At 37.2% G+C, this 22,075-nt stretch overlaps 1 long non-coding RNA gene across 1 annotated transcript in view; it reads left to right on the top strand.

Annotated features, from left to right (window-relative positions):
• LOC101038740 (uncharacterized) overlaps nucleotides 1-21,159 on the top strand; it is a 196,803-nt gene extending 175,644 nt beyond the window's left edge. Inside the window, exons 4-5 of the long non-coding RNA XR_167998.3 lie at nucleotides 8,376-8,486; nucleotides 19,511-21,159. This is a non-coding gene — a long non-coding RNA (uncharacterized LOC101038740). The remainder of the gene's footprint in view (nucleotides 1-8,375; nucleotides 8,487-19,510) is intronic.
• The last annotated feature ends 916 nt before the right edge of the window (nucleotides 21,160-22,075 follow it).

Below are 22,075 nucleotides of genomic sequence, written 5' to 3'. Positions count from 1 at the left end.
AATATGCCCTTAACAGCAAGTACATATTATCCTGATGTTTAACATTCTTGAAAAAGAGAAAACTCCCACTGTTCATTAATTTCATGTATATAAAAAAATCCAAAAAATTTCAAAAGTGCCTTCATTACCTTCATCAAACATTTCATAGGTGCCTTCATTAGCTGTCTCATCATTCTTCTGCTGTATGCTCCTCAGGACATACGGGCTTGGTTTCTCAGCTACATTATTAGCTTACATTTTCAATGTATTGCTCAGTAAATATGCCCTTCGGCTGTTTCACGAGTCTCAGAGATATGTCAAGATTGTGTAAACTTGATCCAAGGATGAGATATCTACATCCACAGTTGAGAGTCAATAAATGTTGACTGACCTTAAATAAATTTTGACAGGCTTAAGTTTACCTTTTATTGCAAATATATTTAAAGTACAGAAATTAAATGATACGAATTCTATTTACTACTGGAATTTAGTGCTGCAAGGAGCCCTGCTAGTCTCTAAGATTATTTTGAAAGCTGAAAGAAAAATCATAGTTTGGAAAAAAATGTTTTTTGAAGACATAAAGCTTTAACGGCTTGATAAATATTTAAAAGGTAAACCTTATATAATAGATCAAATACAGAAATAGAAAATAGAGGCACAAGCAATAGAGATATAAATAATAAAGCAATAAATAATTAACTAGAAAGCTTTTTCAAAGGACAATTTAAATGTATAATGAAATAAACATCTTCATAAATGACATGCAAAGATAAATAACACACACACACTCGGGTAGGTAAAAGTTCATATTTTGTTTTCTAATTCGGTCTGTGTCAGTGATTTAAACAAATAACAAACTTGTATTAGAGGACTTTGGAGTGTGGAGTGCATATATTTGCATAAATGTGCATCTATGTATGTATGAATAATTTTTACCTATCCTTTTAAAAAAACTATATTTTTAACCCAATTGTATCATGCATTTATTGTGAAGATTCTAAGTTCTTAACTATTAATATTGTAATAAATATTTTAGATAATTTTAAACTAAATAATAATTTACTGACCATTTAAATCACTTTTGCTCACATATTAGATCATTAGAATCCTTTAATGGCATCAAAGTGGCCGGGTGCAGTGGCTCACGCCTATAATCCCAGCACTCTGGGAGGCTGAGGCGGGTGGATCACCTGAGGTCGGGAGTTCAAGACCAGCCTGACCAACATGGTGAAACCTCGTCTTTATTTAAAAAAAAAAATGGCATCAAAGTGTGCAGCATTGTGGTATATCATCATCCCTCTAGATTTACAATAGCCCATGAAGTCATTATTACAATTTTTCATAATTTTCTTCTTTCCCACTCATCTTACATACAATTACACTTACTTTCCAATTGTGAATCTATTTTATGAGTATATAACTTTTATATTATGGTATTTAACTCACATAATGACAAGTAATATTTTATAGTGTCGATTAAATTCATTAACAAACCAAGATACACAATTCTTAATTATGGGCAAGTACTGTAAAATATACTTTTTATTCTTCAAATACAATACGACAGATTTTTTTCTTCTCATACTCCTAGAGTAATTATAATTACTTTTGATTTTATTCTTATGTAGCAAAGGAACAAAAGATAAATAATTTCACATTTCTTGTTTTAAGCATCCAAGTAGAATAAAACTATTAAGTTGGAAAGGGCACATAAAATATTTTTGTTGTATCTTGAAAATTTTAAAAGGAGAAATAGTTGAGGGTAAATGAGTTCAGATAATCCATTAATATTTAAGCATGAATATATCATCACCAAATTAAAATGCAAAAAATGACCTAAAATTAACATCAGCATAAGTAACTCAGAATCTTTACTTAAAATAAAACATTGTCAAATTTATGTAGTGTGATATATGTTGAGAGGCTACTGTGGACATTCAGAGAAGCATCAGAATTTGAATTAGGGAAACCAAACACACAGTGAGTTAGGAAATCTGTGAGGGACTCTAGAAACATGACATTGTAGAAAGTTTTTTGAGATGTAGAGAAGGGGGTATGATGTTAAGCCCTACTTTCTCCACTTACGACTATATACAATGGGGGTATTTCTTTTCAGAACTCACTCACTCACTCACTCACCCACTTGTTTCTCTTTGAACCTCTTTCTACATGTGTATTCTGGGACACCAGGTGCTTTTCCCACGTTTGCTAATCCTCAGTTCTTGTCACCCAACTCAAACATTTAGTTTGAAACATCAAGAGGCTTTTTCCTGGGCCTCCATCTATATTTTCCCTAAGTGATATGATGTGGTTCCAAGGCTTTGCCTATCATCCATCAGCTGAGGAATTCCAAATTTATATCTCTAATTTTAACCTTGCCTTTAATTCTAGAATCACATAATCAACTGTCTTGGAATATCCACATGAATATATAATTGTCAGTTTTACGCCACTATCAAAATAAAAGTCATAATTTTCATCCCAAATCTCCACCCTCTCAACACATCAGTAAATCATGCTATTATACAACTCCTGCAAACTGGAAGCCTACAGCTCATTCTTGATTCCTTCCTTTCATTTCCCAAAATTCACCCTCAGCAAGTTCTGTCAGTTCTGTGTCCAAGTTCTACCTTAAATCCTTTTGCTCCTTGTTCCTTTTACTGTTATCGCTTTGTCCCAACTGTCATTTTTTTCCCCCCCTGGGCTACTGCAATAGCCTTCTTACTGGACTCCTGATTCTAGAATTTGACCCTGTGCAAATGATTCACCACTAAGTGGCCACTCCCTTTCTAAAATCTCTTCAATGGCTTCCCATTGCATGTATAATACAAAGCAAATACACTGGTTTGGAAATTGTCCTGTGTAGTTCCTCCCCTTTATCTCTCCCCATTCACTTTCTATATCTCATTCTAGTCACATTGACCTGCATTTTGTTTTGTTTGTTTTTTTAAGCTCACAACAGGCAAGCCCTGTCTCCACCCTGAGCTGGTTCATTTAAGTCTTTGAATCTCTGTTCCAATGTTACCACTTCAGAGGCATTCCTTGAACACTCTACCTGAATTATTTATATGGATGATTTCTTTTTCTCTATTATATCTACTTTCCTGTTTCCTTCATAGCATTTGTCACAACTAAAAATCCTATGGGTTTGATTTTTCATTTGTTTATTATATATCTCTCCTCCCCAGAATGGAAGTTCTTTGAGGAAAGTAACCTTGTTTATATGGCCAGCTCTTCCACCCTAGAGAGAATTTCCTGGAATGTCACAAGCATAAAATAAACATTTACTTCACCATTACAACCTTAGTTTATTCATTAGCTGAGAGGAAGGAATATCTACTCCCTAGTGTTCTTGGGAAACCTAAATGACATATTGTGGGTATTAGGTGTTAACACAGGATCGAGAACATGGGGAATACTTCAGGAATATGATACACAAACCCCAGAGTAAGCAGCCATTATAATGGCTGATCATACAAACATGGCATCTGTAGATCCAAGGGTAGTTCTAAGTTGATATAGGTCATTGCTTGGCATATGATGGGTAAGAAAATTTTCTTATTTTTAAATAATTTTTATTTTTTATTTTTTATTTCATTTTAGTTTTGGGGGTACATGTGAAGAACATGCAAGATTGTTGCATAGGTACACACATGGCAGTGTGATTTGCTGCCTTCCTCCCATTACCTATATCTGGCATTTTTCCCCATGCTGTCTCTCCCCGACTCCCCAGCCCCCACTGTCCCTCCCCTATTTTCCCTCAACAGACCCCAGTGTGTGATGTTCCCTTCCCTGTGTCTATGTGTTCTCATTGTTCAACACCTGTCTATGAGTGAGAACATGTGGTATTTGATTTTCTGTTCTTGTGTCAGTTTGCTGAGAATGATGGTTTCCAGGTTCATCCACATCCCTACAAAGGACATGAACTCATCATTTTTGATGGCTGCATAATATTCCATGGTGTATATGTGCCACATTTTCCCTGTCCAGTCTATCATTGATGGGCAATTGGGTTGGTTCCAGGTCTTTGGTATTGTAAACTGTGCTGCAGTGAAGACAAATGATATTTCATGATATATAAAAATTATATGAAATTCAAATTTCAGTGCACATAAAGTTTTGCAGAACACAGACAAGTTCTATTTGCATATTTTCTATGGCTGCTTTCTTGCTCCAGCAGCATCATTGGCTGGATGTGACAGAAATCCTGTAAACTACACTGGGATGTCACATACAGATGGATTATATCAACTCATACCTATTTCTCCATAATGTATGGTGCTTTATCCTAAGTTTGTTGATACAGAACCTGAACTTAGCAAATGACATCTGAGTCTTATTCTGATTTCAGTGCCCAATCTGTCTCTGTATGTCACTTAATTTGATTTTCACATCAATCATGAGATAACATTATTAATATATCACACAGCTCATAAAAGACAGAGCCAGAATTCAGCTTCTGATCTATCTGACTCCAAGGTCTCTTCTTTCATTGTGTTGTTATGGTCTCTTTCATGATTATCTGTTAAGTATGTGCTCATTCAATTTGTTCATTCCTACTCATAGACGTGAATACAGGTTTCCTACCAGCTAATTGTTAACAGTGCTTAGGATATTCTGGGCAACTTAGCTTAATAGTTAAGAAAATTGTTAAAGATCTCCAGGTGATATAAAGGAGTCAATCATTGCAGGTTATACATTTGATAAATATACAGAAAGTCCTAAAGCACACTTAGAGCACAACTCACATGATCAACCTGCCCTGAAGAAGCCTGATCATCAAGATGGTTGGTGGTTTTAAAAGATAGAAACTGCCACCTATGTGTAACTGACAGATGCAGGAAGAAGACAAGGGAGGATCTCCAGAGAATCTCTGACCTGCCCCACAAGTGTTTATATGAGATGCTTTTATGCAAATAAGGGAACCTGCCCAGATCCTTGTCTGGACATGCCCACAACAGATTGGGGGCCCACCTGTGCACTCGGAGACTAGAGTGTGGCCACTGGGGATTTGCACCTTACACAGTGGGGAGGAGCCTGGCCTCTTCAGTTGATGTGTGTGGTGGCCTGGTATTCAGCCTGTGAGATGGAAGCCTGTTGGCAGGACCCCTTTTTCTCTTCACTGAGATCTTTCTTTATCAAATTCTGCACTCCTCACCTTTCAGTGTGTCTGCATGACTGATTTTTCCTGGTCATATGACAAGAATATGGATTTTAGCTGAACTAAGGAGCAAAAAATCCTGCATCTTAACTACTTAGGCAGCATGACTTCCAAAGTTACTATAAAACAGTAGAAAATGGCTTTTAAAATATCAGATGATTTTCCGAAAGTTAGGAACAGGAATGTCTAACCTTTGCATTCCCCTCTTCCCACCTAGATTAAATCAGATGCCTGAAGATTTTCTGGCCTTTCCTCTTGCCACAGAGATTCATAGGCTCCGTATCCGAACACTCTTCTAAGACCACTTCCTGCACACTGATATAGTGTGTCAGGTAGACCGGTACATTTTCACATTCATTTCCCTCTCAGCTCCTTGAAGGTAAATACATCTTTTTTTGCATGTCTATGGTTTGCACTTATAGGACAATGCCTAACATTTAGCTTTATATATGTATTTTTCATTTCTTCAATGTCAACAAACCCAGTTCTGACCTGAAACAATATTATTTTTTTAGCATTAGAAAATACCTTATGACAAGTTAATCTTATCAGGTTACAGAGCAAACTGAAATAAATTGACTGCAAGCAGAGATGAGCTTAGCAATGCTATCAAGGCCAAGATGAAGGACAATTCCAAAAGATGCTAGATGCATATTATAGGTTTTGAATCGTCTCCTCTCAAGATAGATATAATGACTTTCCAGACCCCAGTACCTCAGAATGTGACCTTATTTGAAAACAAGTTCATTACAGATATAGTTGAGATGAGGTCTGATGGGCATAGGGCATGTCCTTAATCCAGTGTAACTGGCATCCTTAAGAGAAGATGGCCATGTGAAGACACAGACACACAAGGAGAATGCCATGTAATGACAAAGGCACAGGTAGAGTCATACAGCTGAAGTCATGGAAATTTCAAAATTTTCCTGAAAACCACTGGAAGCTAGGAAGAGACAAAGGAAGAAAACCTGAGGAGCCTGGCCCTGCCAATACCTTTATTTCACGCTTCTCGTCTCCAGAATATGATATATTTCAGGTACTTTGGGCCACTTAGTTTATGCTACTTTGTTATGGCAGCCCCAGGAAAGTCATACAGGAGGGATGGGTAATTAGGAAAACAAAAGAAAGTAGAAAAACAGAAACAGTCTGTAATGCAGAATATATATATATATATATATATATATATATATATATATATATATTTTAATTATTTACTTATTTATTATTGAGATGGAGTCTCCCACTCTGTCACCCAGGCTGCAATGTAGTGAGCTATGTCAGCTCACTGTAACCTCTCCCTCCTGGATTCAAGCCATTCTCCCACCTCAGCCTCCCAAGTAACTGGGACTACAGGCACACACCATCACATCTGGCTAATTTTTGTATTTTCAGTAGAGTCAGGATTTCACCATGTTGGCCAGGGTGGTCTCAAACTCAAGTGATCCACCCGCCTCATCCTCCCAAAGTGCTGAGATTACAGTCATGAGCCACCGCACCCAGGCTTTTATTTAATGACAATGTTAATACCAATAAAATAACTGTCATTGTCAGAGGACACTCCAGCTGTCATTGTACAATCAGGCACAGGTTTCATACATTTTCCCAACTGAAAACAACTTTCCATTTTTTCTTATGGAAAAAAGAGGAAAACACTTAGCAAGGAGAGGATTCCTTACTCATCAATGCCTCGTTTGTGGCTGGAAGGGCTGAATACTATACTTGTGAAAAACCACCAACAATTATGCTCTCAGCATTGACTAGATCGGGCGGGGGGAGGAAGAGAATTATGCCCAACTGTGCAACAACCTGAAAAGGAAGGCCTGGAAGACATGGTCACCTTGAGCCTTTACAGAGGAATTCACCCAATCTTTCCTCATTCTTGAAATTGAGGTGGGCCATCTGCGACCATTCAACTCCTCATTTTCAGAAATAAGCTGTTCCATTGTACACAGTTAGAGAAATAAAAGACAGCTGTCAAGTAATATCTCCATATCAAATAGCAAGATGCACGATGATCGCAAAAAAGGAACAATTAGCCTTTGTCTGAAATCTACAGGTTGCCACTGCAGATTGAGCTGGCTCCACAGGCTCATGGATTCAGAAAGATTAGTTTGTTGTTACAGGTCTCTTGTTGCCATAAAAGCACCTGGTAATGTACAGCATTTTTCAAAACTGTTATCAAATACTTGGCTGGTTTCTTTGTGGATCAATGAGTAGTCTGACTTACACAGAAAAAAAGCATCACTTCTTTATGAGGAAGTACATTCTGAGTCGGGCTTGGCATAGGTTTAGTCTTAAACCCAACCATCTCTGAAAATGTCAAATGTTCTTCTTGTGAAAAAGCAAATTAGGCAAAAGAGGGGTTATAAGAAGAAGACAGAAGAGGAAGGAAAACTTGGGAAAGAGATGACATATTATGAGCTGCCTTAATACAGCCAACGTCCCGGTGTTCTGTGGCCTGCATTCCTTTGACAAGGCCTGCTCAGACAGCCCATGACCTTGATTCATTCTTCTTATGTTGATGTCATCTTAACCAGAAGCCAGATCTTGATTTGTCCTATAAAATGTATCCGGCTTTTGTTTCTGCCAGGAACCACAGTTTCCATTTTGTTTTTGAACTCAGTGGATCTCTTGTTGTATCTTCTTTTCTAGGACTATCCCAATTTGACAAATCATGAATTCTCATTTGAGGCTTTTACCAAAAAGTGAGTGTTTGAACAGTTCAGTTCATCTGTCTACAAGATTATGATCAATCAATTTTCAAACTTGCCAGCAATTTATATGCTTTTTGAAACCATATGTATCCTAGTACCATATGGAAAGAACCGTGTCTGTGTATGAGAATATTTTGTCCTTTGCCTTTATCTGAGGTACTTTAAATGCTCTTTGTAAAACCACATTTGAGAAAATAAATAGCCCAGATGCTATCTTTAACAGAGCTTACACCCACATTCAAAATATCTTTTAGAGGACACTCTATTAAATGAAAACAAGGCTTATACTCATTTGACATCCGCAGAAAGGGTATTATAGCATGTGACATTCCCTTGGTATTCCTAGACGATTAATCTTAATTACCTTTACCAGTTAAGAACATTTTATTTAAATGAATCACAGCTCATCTGGTGTTCATTACTAGTTGATAAAAGATGTAGATATTGCTTTGGTCAAATATGGAGTCCCTGTGACTTACAATTAAACTGATGATTTCTCTTTGTCTTCCTTTGCTTTATAGGAGCCAAAACTAATGCAGTTCCATCTCTCCTTAACGGACAGAAAAGCTACACTGTTTTTGCTGCACCTGTAGATAAAATTATTGGTTTTGGAGTACCCTCACTGAGTCCAGGTCTCATAACTTTAAAAAAAATATTACTAAATTAAGGGGAATTGAAGCAGTAATAGTTAGAGTAAAGGCCGGGGGTTCAAAGTTGCAAACAATTTACTTTCTCTAAACGTGACTGCTCATTTGTTTTTGAAAAAGCTATCCAAACCAGCACTTTAAATATTCAAACACAGACTTCAAATATGAACTTTTTTGTGGGAAACTGGGGAGAGCATTATTAACCTGAATGCAGATATTTTAGAGTGAGACGTTTGGTGCTCTCTTTAGTAATACAAATTTTTTTAGGTAAGCTTGGGAAACATAGTGAGACCTGGTCTCTACTGAAAAAAAAAAAAAGAAAAGAAAAAATTAGCTGGGCATGGTGGCATGCATCCAGTCCCAGCTACACAGGAGACAGGGAGGAAGATCCCTTGAGCCCAGGAGTTCAGAGCTGCAGTGAGCTATGATTGCACCATTGCATTCCAGTCTGGGAGACATAGCAAGATCCTGTCTCAGGAAAGAAAAAAAGAATTGTAGGTGGTTTAGAGACAACCATATCATAGAAGTGATTTTGCTTTTTGAAGTACAGGGGTGGAGGGTGAGGGATGGGAATAAAAAATATTTCCTGAGTTGGGTTTAAACAAACCCATAAATCTCAGGTATGACCACAGGCTGTGTAATTCAAACTGAACTAGGTCAGCCTGCCTGACATAGCAAAGCTAAACCCTGACATCAGGACTGCCACGAGAGAAGGTGAGGCATTTATTGCAGGGCACCAAGCAAGGATAACTAGGCACTAGGCAGTTCATTCTTTGTTTTTTTGGAGATGGAGTTTCACTTTTGTCACCTAGGCTGGAGTGCAATGGCACGATCTTGGCCCACCGCGACCTCCGCCTCCTGGGTTCAAGCAATTCTCCTGCCTCAGCTGCCCAAGTAGCTGGGACCTACAGGCGTGTGCCACCATGCCCAACTAATTTTTGTATTTTTAGTAGAAACAGGGTTTCACCATGTTGACCAGGATGGTCTCGATCTCTTGACTTGGTCATCCACCCGCCTCGGCCTCCCAAAGTGCTGGGATTATAGGCTGAGCCACTGTGCCCAGCCGGCAGTGCATTCTTAAGACATAATCTCCTCAATGGCTTACAGGTAAGGATTTTTAAAGGGAGTGGAGGTAGAGGTTATAGGCAAAGTCATTCATCAACACGTAAAGACTGTGCATTGGTTTGACCTCTCGAAGTAGGAGCCCACAGGTCTACAAATTGGAGGTCAACAGAAAAGAATGTTAGCTCTGGCTCTTGAGAATGACCTCCTCCACACCCCTTAGAAATTTAGAACCAAGAATGGTGATCAGAGTTCAGTCCTCAGTTTCCCCGGCATTTGAGGTCTATGTGCCAGTGGATCACTTCAGTGGGGATCCAGTTTTCCGAAAACAATTCAGGGACATGTGATAAGATGCTACCTTTAGCTTCTACAGGAAAACCAATCATCGTGTGACCTTAACTTTCTTGGCTGTTGTATTAAGCTATTATTATTGTCTTTCTTATCAAGTTGCTATTTACTTCTCAGGTATAGCTAGATGCCTGAAATTTCACTTGGAGGATCCCAGCATTTCTTCCTATGCTTGGGGAGTTCCACAGCCCCTAAGAGGGGCTCCTATTCTGTCTCAGTTAGAATCACCTGGGAGCTTATAAAATACATCCAAGCCCATGAAGCACCTCTGGAGGTTCTGAACTCTTGAGTCTGATAGGTGTGAACATCTGGAAGTCTGGATTCTAAAGGACTATTGATGGCCAGCCTGAAGAAGTGCTGCTGGACTAACAGAATTGCGGTCAGAGTTTCCCACTTGGATCTCCAGTGCACCTATGAACTGGCACATGAAGTAAGAGCCAACACCCCAAATTTTAACTAAACCCTCAATCACCCATCCCCACAAACTCCAAACCAATAGGAGCTTCAAATAGTTAAGTGAGAAAAGCTGTTAAGCCTAAAGTGACCCCAAGCTGAGGGAATGAAGGAGTATTCCACTGTGAATAAAAACTGAAATGATAATATTAAGATGAGAGTTCTTAGTCACTTAACTGAGTCTGTTCTTGTGACTGAAAGGAACCAGAAAGGTCAAGACCTTGTTTGAAGTTTCATCTATGGGAGAGTTTGATCATTAGTTGTTAGGTTAGACCAGAGTTATTTATTCATGTCTTTTTCCATTGCACATAGAGAAGAATGTCTGTTCTCATTTCAGTATTCAACAGGACTCCTGTAAAAATCAACTAGGTATCTGCAGAATCTGAGAAATGATGCTATTGCCTCACAAAGCAATGAAAACCCAACCATATTAGGTCCTGATGTTTGACTCAGTGTATTATTTAACAAAACTTTAAGGAAGTTCCTGAGTGAGAGTAGAGACAGTGGAAACCAAAAGAAGCCCTAAGGCACTGGGGAAAGTACTGATAGAAGTCATGATAAGAAACAGATACCAAGGGTCAAAAAATCTAAAAATGTAACCAACTAAGCAAATAAATGTGATGGTTGGCCAAAGACAAGATGCTTGTGCTCTGGTCTCTTTCCTGTTGTTCAGAGGATTTTGGCTGCACATGGGGCCATGGGTGGGGATGGGGAAATGTGTGGGGAAGGGTCAGGATCATTGTCCATACATGCATATTCAGTAATATCATTTTCATTCAAAAATTATCTATTATAGTGTATAAATTTGAAATATACAAATGTTTTTATTCAGTTTTGTTTTTAAGAAAAATAAATTGCCTTTGATCTGAATCATGAAAATCCTAATATAATTGTTTTCTTTTCTAGCATTTGTAGTTTAAGGTAGTTTATTTTAATTTTCATTTCTGTCCCCAGTGTAGCTACTCAGAAGGTCTTTAGAATGTCTAGGCTGAGGAAAAAGTAACCTTTATAAAATGGGATGGAATCAATAGTAATGTCATAGATCATTTCAAATGCTGGATGATATTTTAAGGTTGATTTATAACTGGAAAAACATACAGAGAAGCCCAGGAAATCAAGGTCATTGCATCACTTGAAAACTTTCCATTTTTTTAAGAATGAGGAAAGATGACATGTATGGATCCAGAAACAGCAGATGTAATCAGACAAGAAATGAGACAAGAGTGGTTTTCCTGTCCAAGGATGGAAACCTCTCACAGGCTTTTGTAATAACATAGTAAATGATAGCTTTTAGGGATCAATGAGTAGGTAGCAGAGAAAACTCTTGAAGCATGTAGTAATAGCACTGGAACAAGAAAACTGAATAGTAGCAGACAGATTAGTTACAACACTCCCCCATACACACACCATAAAGAAATATGTGTGTCAAGAACATTTTTGTTTCTGGAATTTGAAATATTTCCTCCTAATCCCCAGGGAGTCCACGTTATTATTATTGTATTAACATGGTTTACATTCATGATTTTTTTTTTTGCCCTCCTTGAAGCTCAAGGTGATTTAAGAACCTTAAATTAGCCAAAACTAATAATCCAAAATGCCAACATGAAGACATGGTAACTCTGCTGTTCCAGGTTCCTGAGGAAATATATATGTATGGGCCATTAAATTTCCTTTACTCTTGAGGTTTGGAGGGGCCATGGAAAATTGCAAGAATTTTGCAATCCTTTATAGTTATGGTTCTAGCAGTATCTGTAGTCCCTATTTTGCAGTTTTTTTTTTCTTCTTTCATCAGCATTGAGACTTTGCCTAGAAACTTATCTTCACTTCCAGAGTTTTGGTGACCTCATCAGAGGAGTGAAGCCAGTAATTCTCTGCTTCATGGATAGACGTGGAATGTTCTTAGCTCTTCCCAATGGATAAGTGATAGAGATGATTGAGGTGCTGGTGTTACAGAAAACTAGAGTTGGTCAGTAGTTAAAATGGTAAAAACAGATTTTATTCAGGAACAATTGCAATAGGGGAAAATAGACCTTGGTATAAAACTAGGCTCAATATTACAAAGAAAACAAGGAGATTTATAACCAAAGAACAGCTTGTGAGGGAGGGATGTTCAGTGGATAAGAAAATTACTAAGAGGTGACATCAAGGGTAGAGACAAATCTTGCTAAACTTAGTTAACAGAATTCTTGCTGAAGGCAGGTCAGAGTGATCAGATATCACTGGGGGATGATGGAAAATGAAGAATTTAATAAGATATTGAGGGGAGAGTGCTATCAAGGGTAGGGAATACTCTCTAAACTGACTTAGCAGGATTCTTCCTGAAACTCAGTGATGTAGCCCAATAGGCCCAATAAGATTGATGCTGAAGTCTGAGGTCCAGGCCTATTTGAGAAAAGGGCTCAGAGGAACCGACTAAAGTTGGATTAAGGAGAAAGACTTTGTCTATGGGAAGAAACCAGACAGGAGTCAGAGAATCTGGGTGTTAGTCCTCTCCATGTAGGCGCTAGGAGAAGACTCCCAGCCATATGATTCCAACTCTTTCCCTGTCACTCTTATTTCAGGTGAAAATGACCAAACTGGATAAAAAGGATGGGATAGATTAGATATCCATTCAATTTTCCAGTGATTCTGATGGTTGGTTGATACATCTCCCCTGCCTCCTCACCCCAGCCCAATGCCAGGCCTCTTTCAGTGAAATTTCTCTAGTTATCAGAGACCTCTTATTTTTACCCACCAGACAAACCTACTCACAGCCATAAAGCAAGAAATTTCACCAACACTTTGATCTACTCAGGGAAATACTCGAGAAGAAACTTCTGTCAAGGGAAGTAGTCATAAACTTGATTCAACTTTCTGGAGAATAAACTTTGTTTTCCAATCTGGCTTTGCCAAACTTTTTATTCCAAGCTGGTCCTTTGACTATTTCTCAAACTGTTCAGGGTTGGTAGGAAATAACAAGTATGATTAATGAGCACTCCTTAAAACCAAAAATGACAAGAGAAGATTTTTGATAATGTTCTTTTCTTTTGTTGTGCTCCTCTTGTCAAGGAAAAAAACCCATGAAGAGTCTTTTGACAAATGCATGGTGTCAATTGAAAACAGAGTTGGATTGAAGCATCTATTCAACACAGCAAATCTACCATCACCTTAAAGCAGTACCAGCAGATGTGTCTTTCCATACTGGTGAGTCAGCCCTATTATCTTTGTATATGTAGGAAAAGATTGCTATTGATACACAGAAGTCTAAGAAATAGAGAGAGAATTCAAGGTTCCATTGGAATCTATCATTATTGAATAAAATCTCAAATCTAGATGTTTTCTACATTAAATGAGGAAACACATTTAACTACCCACCAGGTTAATGTAATATATATTCCTTGCATGCCCTGAAATTTCTCTGGGAACAAAAGGTAAAAACTTATTTTGAAAATTCTAATTTGCATTGCTAATTTTTCAAAACATATATATTTTGTTAATACTACCAATGTTAACAATGAAAATGTTTATTTAGTGATATAAAAGAGCACTCAAGAACATGTCTAATTTCTAAGAAGAAAAGGGTTCTAAAAATAAAATCAAATGTATGCCTAAGATCTTTTTGTATTAGGCTATTCAAATGATACAGTGTATATTGTCCCAAATATCTTTGATGAGTTCCAATGGTGATTACATTTTTGCTTCTTCTATTTGTGAAAAATGTAGAAACAAGAGTCATAAGTAAGATGAAAAAATTTCAAATGCAATAGAGAAACTGCATAGGAGGTCTTTTTGGCATAACTTAGCTTTAAACTGTGCCACCCAGATCAGTAAGGCATCTCTGTTATTCTGAAATTTGTGTGCTTGGAAACTTCAAGGGAAAAAAAAAAAAGCTTTTTATTTCTGGAGTTGAGACTGTTAACAGGAAACAAGGGTTCAGCCACTAGAAAAGCACTTTTTTTTTTCTGACACAAATTTTGCCTTTGTGCCTTGATTGACAGCCATCCCACTGTCTATAAACAATCTATGAGTTACCCCAAATCACCATTCAGTTCCTGCCTCCAACATTTAAACATCGAGTGGTTTTGCGCTCAATAAAATTCCTTTTCATTTCGCCCTAGGTTGCCATGTCTCTTCAAACAGAGACGGAAAAGCCGAGGTCTGTGTCAGACAGATTTTAATTTTCAGTCCTCATCCATTTGGGGGAACTAGACGCAGGCAAACAGACTCTAGCCCAAAGCCTAGCAACCTGTAGTTTAAACAGCCAATGCATATGAGTCCCGGGACGGGGGCCTGGACCTGTTCACACATGAATAAAGAAGATTAAGATTTCCTTTCAAAGACGTGAAACCTTTTTGACAGCCAGTGTCAACAGCACTGTCTGCCTTCAATGTGAACCAGTCTTCCAGCACAGATTCCCACAGGGAGGTCCTGCTGATTAGCATGCCCGACACCACCATTCCGTGTCGGTATTTAATTGTAGAATAAGGCTGTAAAGTTTTGCAAACTCTGACTTATCCACAAAGAAAGGATAACTTACAGGAATTGTTGAAAGAAAATACCAGTGAACATGAACACCTACAGAGAGCATTTAAAAAGTGGAAGAACCGAGCAGGGGAATGAGGAACAACAGTGATTTCTATTATCTAATTGCAGAGAAGTTAACAAAAGTTTTCTCGTCAAAATACATGTTTTGAAGTCATAAAAAAATCAGCTCCTACTCTTAGGGGGAAAAATGGTATAACTTTCTTCTCAAATCTTTTAAAGTGTGTTAAAGAATAAGCCTTTATTCTGAAGACAAATATGAATTGGCAAATAAATACTATTTGCCTTTGCAGTTTAGGGGGGAATCTTTATTCATAAATATTCAAAAAAATTTAAATATGACTTCTTTGCACATGAGCACTTGATAATGTTAAATGAAATGGACTAGGCCTCCATTAAATAGCAAGTTCTGTATCATAATGCATGTTCTTAGGATGAGCCAAAAGAAGGGAAAAAGTTATGTCTACAAATGCCAGCCTCACCAGTTTAATTATCTCACTTCAATTACAAGTTCAAACACTTACACGAGTTAAAATACAGACCATTTCTGCTTTGAAATGATATGCAACTATTAAATTACATGTACTGAATCATTTTGGGATGAGTTAGAATAGCTATTTACAAGAACATAGCTGTTTTTTATTATGTGACAAATGTTTACGCAATTTGATGTCAACTGTTTATTCTTCAAGTCTGGATAAGAATGTGAAGCAAAATGTGCAACCCACATATATAGATGCCGTGTTTCCTCACCATTGACACATACACCTTGAGTTGCTTTTCCAGTGATGGTTAAAGGTTTGCACTGATCTATCCATTCGTATTCATTTACTAAATGTTTATTTGTTGGGCACGTTCTTATGCCAGGGATTTGGGCAGAGGGTGGGAATGGAGGCTGTGCTGTCCTGGAGCCAGCTCCTGCAGGATTGCAGAGTCAACTATGCATGTCTCTTCCCAGCTCTAGCTGCGTTCAGTGTCATCACAGCTACCAGGATCATCCACTGGTAACTTGAAATCAGATATGGTGGGAGTATTTACACCACAGAAATCATCTACTACTATAAAGCAGGTTGTTAAACATTTATTAGCATCTCACTGGATAGAAAGGTGAGTGAAAAAGAAGGTTTCTGCCTTCTTTGGTCCTATGGCCAGGTGTTGCCTCTTCAACTTTGCAAATTAGTGTATTCAGAAACAGTGGTGAATTTGTGGCAATAGAGCAGGAAGAAACTACAGAGAGATTGAATCTGAAGTTTTTAATCTCTGGGACTTGGGCAGAGTTGGTACAAGGCCAGACTGTCTGTAAATAAGAATCAGAGCTCGATAAGATGGTAGGAACTCGGGATCACATCAAGGTTTGGATTTCTCAAGACCAGGATGAAGCTTAAGCCAGAGTGAATTCTCAAGTAGGAGACAACCATGGGGAAAGAGAAAGGACACCAGGTCTGAACTATCCAAGATAAGGTCGCCTTGAAAAGCTAAGTGTTTAAGCCTGTCTTAGGTCAATGCTCTCTGATCATTTTCATGTCTAACATACTTTGGCTGCCAGTTAACTAACTGATATTCTTTTCCTCATGGAAAGGGGTGCTCTAGAGCAGTGGATCTCAAACCTTACCATGTAAGTCTTGTTATCAATAAAGTACAGATGGCAAGGGCTTGGCCCCAGAGTCTTTGATTTAGTAGGTCTGGAGTGGGGCCCAGGGAATTTGTATTTCTAACAAGCTATTAGGTAACTATGACGCCCTATTTAAGAGATGACACTTTGAGAACCTCTGCTCTAGGATTGGATCAAACATCTCAACTTCACTTATTTCAGAAAAGCAATTACTTTTGCAACACATGGCATCATAACTATTTTTCATTTACGCATCAATGTCTGTAAAAATGCTCCTCAGCTACATGGGAACATAAGAAATAGTTAACTGTTTCTTATAAGATCCTTCATCATTACCATTTGGTCTTTGTGGGGAGATGCTATTTTGGGATACATCTGCACAATTCTTTGAACTTGACAGCCTCAGATAATTGCCTAGAACAAATAAATGCTTTTGTGCTATATAAAATATTTTATATACAAACACAAAATATACACACAAAATACTTAATTTCAAGAACAGCCTTCACAAACTACATTCTTGTGCCTAAGTACTGCTGTTATTGCCTAGAAAAAGGGAACCACATACACATTCAACAAATCAGCAATCACTTTCTTCAGTTAGCTTCCCAGAGTTGTTTTTCTTATTTTGTTTTGGTTTTTGTTTTTTTTTTAGAGACAAGGTCTTGCTCTGTCACCCAGGCTGAAATGCAGTGCCATCAGAGCATAGTTAAGTTACTGCAGGCTTGAACTCCTGGGCTCAAGCAGTACTCCTGTCTCAGCCTCCTGAGTGGCTGGGGCTTTATTTTTTTTTTCATTGTTGATAGAGATGGGGCCTCACTATGTTGCCTAGCCTGGTCTTGAACCCAGAGCTGTATTTTTATGCCAGCCATGGAAACATAATAGCAATCAGCTGTAGTCATAGTCACTGCAACATAGATCATTAAAAAAGTATATTGACAACTAAATAATTAGGAAATACTCATTTTATGACCTGGAAAGTGTGATTTAACATGATTATGCAGAAAGACAAACAGGTTAACCTCTACTAACATGCTTTTACACCTTTCCACACCTCACTTCTCACTGAGTTCTAGCCAGTTCAGCTCAGTAGTCACAGAATTGGGTCTCAGACAAGGGAGACCTCATTTATAATAAGGGACTGTTTGTGTTGTTTCAATTAAGTGGCTATCACTAGGGCCCTATCATCAAAATAGCAGCCCCATGGCCTATCATTCCACCATTACAAATGATTATTTTGGAGTTTCAAGATGCATTCATCTTAGAAGTTGTCTCCACCTTTAGATGTGAATGCCTTCTGGGAATTCTCAGCTTGAAGTTGGATATTAGCTCAAAGGCAAACATAACCTGCCTCACAAAGCTGGCACTTCCTGTACAGACATAAAGTCTTTACATCTCTATCAATTTGTGCCAAGGAATAACTCATGATTAACCACAATTCTTTCTAGAAGTAAATACATTTTAAGTTTTTTGCAAAAAAGAAAAAAAACAGTCATATATAATACTAAAAAAGAAATCTGACATTTTTGCTGATCTGATTTTTTTTAACTCTGAATGTACAAGAAATTATGAAAAAAATTAGCAAGTAAACTGAACAAAAAAAGAAGAGGGAACACTATTAACTAGAAATAAATAAGGCCAGAGAAGGATAACTGAGATTGCAATAATCAACAATGACAGCATCAAAGAAGTGCCTCTTAAGTTAGACTGTATACAGTATTGATGCAGAATCTTTATAAATGTCTGTGTAACAGATGCTGCTTGAGAAATATTTAGAGTCCGAACCTGGTGTGCTATTCTACACATATTTTGCTGCATTCACTATCAGCATAAAATACATGATAAAATATTTTACAGCCTCACTTTTACTGGGATTCATTTTAATTTAGGTTAACTTGAGAAAATTAAAACAAGCAGCTATTTATGTTATGAACATGTTGTATAGAATTTCATGAATGAAATTTTAATTGATAACACATTTTTCATCCAATTCATGTCATTTCATATGTTTCACAAATAGAAGTCAACTCATATTCTAATTTACTGAAATAAATATGTCTAGACACTGAAAGATTATAAGGAAACATACAAAGATAAGTATAGCAGATACACAAACACTCTGAAATTGATTCTATTCTCTCAGATTTCAGTTATTTATAGGAGCTCATTTTCAGGCTGAAGAGTGGGATCTGGTAGCAGTCAGGGACTTGTCATTTTAAAACATAATTCCTATCACAAATAAAAGCCCTTTTTATCCATTTCAAAAATTTGTTCTAGTGAATTAAATCAACTTAGAGAGCCATGGGTATTGTTCCACAATTCGCATAACCTTATAAAACATGACTTCTTCAATGTGGTTCATGAATGGCCTCTCTCTTATGGTTCTGGGAGAAGTCATAAAATCAGAAGCAAGGCAAGTGGTTTGTTCCCCCTCAAAGGTGAGGCTCACATGGCTAAAACACCTCGGTTTTCACTTTGGAGATTTTCTTTTTCTCTAGATAACATATTGGTTCTTTCCGCACAATCTGGGAGCTCTATATCTTAAGCTCTGTCTCCTTCCTTATCTGCACTTGGGGTAGTGTGGGGAATGGTAGTGAAGTGGAGGAGGGGGGTGTATGTGTAAATGATCTACTCCAGATTGCTGAAGAGAGAGCTAATTGCTCAACTTTCAGAAATTTTGCAAGTTGGCTCTTAAAGACAGCCATTTCAAAAGTTGAATTATAAAAACATAAAATTAAATGAATTATATATTAAAAAGTAAATGGATTATAAATTAGTAAAAGTAAAATGAATTATATATTTATTATATAAAATGAATTACATACTAAAGATAACAAACCCACAAAACATCACTTTCTATTTAGTTTTTTTCATTTTTCTGTTGTCTGTGCATTAGGTTCTAGGGTACCATTCCAGCTTTTGAAGCTGAAATGAGACTATTTTCTCTAAGTTAGGTGATTATTGGTGATTTCTTTCTTACACTGCATTTATTCCTTTTCCTTCTGATTTTTAGGGGTGTCATCTTTACCCTCCATCACAAAATATGTATTTTAAGAAAAAATTTCTTAGCTTTAAATGAATTGATAAGCAGGACAAGAAGAAAGCCAAGGTCTTAATTTTCAAGATTCAAAGTGTTTTTTTCTTTCTCTTCCAAGTCCCAGCAGTAGAAGCATTTGAGTTCTGCAGAAATTACTAAAGTGGTTCAAATGTGGGCAGTCAGGATACTCAGCCCACCATACTTAACCCAAAGGCTAAATCTCAGTCTGGCTGAGAGGTAGAGCACTCAGAGCTAAAACTTTCAGGAATTTTCAGAACCTCATATCAATGCTTCTTTGTTTTACCTCCTGTTGAATTATATCCTCATCTGCTTCAGTGCCCATAAGTATACAACACTGCAAATTGTATTTAACTTCATTTGCAATTAATTTAATGCGTTTCGTATGCAACGTTTCTGTTAGGAAATAGTATTAGTCTCTCCTCAAACTAAAATTCATTGCAAAAAGGTAATTCACTCAAGAAAAATAATGATGATTTTCTTCAAACACCTTTGATGTCATTCAACAATCATATCCAATGGATAAAATTTAGAGTTCGACTTTTAGCTTGCATTTCTTCCTAACCAAACATCTCAAGTTCAAAACATAAAGCAGATTGCTTTGTGCAGTTGTTATTACTGCCACATCAATGGTCACCTACACTTCCTGAGCCCCATATAGAACTCTCAGAGAAGCATTGTGTATTTGTCAATATCCTGGAGTTTCGAAACTCCCAAGTGTTGCCACCATTTGACCTGAAATTTCCTCTCTTCTCAGATTCCTGCCTCTAAACACAAAACAAACAAACCTTTAAGCTTAGCCCATGTGTGAATTTTTAGGGTCATTTGTTTCATATCCAAAAATACTTTAAGTCTCTTTGCTAAATTTTGATTTACCCAAAGCCAGTAGCCTGAACTCAACTTTAGCAGTCCCAGGGCTCAGTAGATTTGCCTTATAGACTCTGTAATTGGATATTTATATTCCATGCATTTCTTCTTTCAGAGCATAGCAGAAGTATAGGATAATACCTTAGTCGAATATTGGCCTTAAAATAGCTGTTCAATTGCAGTACTCATAGGAACCTGAAACTATTCACATTCAGCCGACATTTCCATTAGGTAGGATGCTGCCTGCTAATTCACATTTGTCTGGGATTGCTGCTCAGAGTTCGGATTTAATTTTGATAATATAAACTCTATCATTTAATAAATAATAAGCAGCAAAAATTAAAACAATTACAATTGGGCATTTTGAATGAAAAAAACAGCATGCTATATTAAGTTTTGGGGTCCCTCAATATCTTAGCCTATGTTGCCTTTGGAAAGAAGCAATCCTTAGATAAAAAATAGAATAAAGTTTCTCTTCTTTTCATTACTGCATAAAACTGAGACAGGTATTGTCATTCTTGCCACTGACTCAGTGACATGTCAGAAACAGTGAAGTCTTAAATATATTCTTCAAAATTTCAGCTGCCTATATATAGCATAAAATTAATTGCATTTAGAAAATAAAGTTCTGTTCCCTTAGCAATTTTCAAGTAGATCTTAAATGTTCTCAACACAAAAAGATTAGTATGTGGGGTGATATATATTATAATTAGCTTGATTTAATCATTTTGCAATGTATACCTTCAATTATACCTTAATAAAGCTGAAAAAATTAATTAACTTAAAATTTTAAAATAAAAAAAGGTCAAAGTTTTGACTACTATCATATTTGAATAACTTGTGCATTGCTTTATTTAGGCAAATGATCAACATTTTACTCATTCAACAAATATAAACAGAAGCCAACATGTGAAAGATATTGTGAAATATATCAAATAGGATCAGAAGCTACAAAGGAAGCTTGTATTTATAGCACCTGTTTAAATATCTCAACTAGTGCTCTCTAATTCAGTTTCCTTAGAAAACTACATATGATCTTCTGAAACTATGTGTGGTAAACGTCAAATATAAATTAACTAAAACTTTTAGAATATGGATAAATACTTTTTATTCATGTTTTGTAGGAAAATTACATTTAAAATGGGTTTTTTAATCATCTGAAAGTAGAATTCTGGAAAAAAGAAGGCAGTTGAGAAATTCGAGACGAGGAATCCCAGTTCTGTGGGCATTCCAGATAGAGCCAACCACCCTGAGTTTGAGTTTTTGATTATCACCACAACCCATCAGGGCACTCCTAGCGCAGCCTCAAAGTCTTCACTCCCTGACTTGGCATAACGCTATAAGAGCTTCCTTCAGAACTGAAAGAACTACATTGGCTTCTTAGAAACTGTGAGCTTTGTCCCATCTACCTGATCTTTATGAAGAAGCTGTTAAAAAACCTTTAATAACTGGCCCAGTCTCTAAGACCCTTCTAAGAATCCTCATGCAAGGTTCCTTTTTTGTTTGTTTGTTTTCAGATGAAGTCTAACTCTGTTGCCCAGGCTGGAGTGCAGTGGCACAATCTCAGGTCACTGCAATCTCTGCCTCCCGGGTTCAAGTGATTCTCCTGCCTCAGCCTCCCGAGTAGCTGGGACTACAGGCATGTGCCACCATGCC

Source organism: Saimiri boliviensis, chromosome 15 (genome assembly GCF_048565385.1).
Source record: "Saimiri boliviensis isolate mSaiBol1 chromosome 15, mSaiBol1.pri, whole genome shotgun sequence".
Taxonomy (NCBI): Eukaryota; Metazoa; Chordata; class Mammalia; order Primates; family Cebidae; genus Saimiri; species Saimiri boliviensis.
This window is presented reverse-complemented; position numbering and strand designations above follow the sequence as displayed.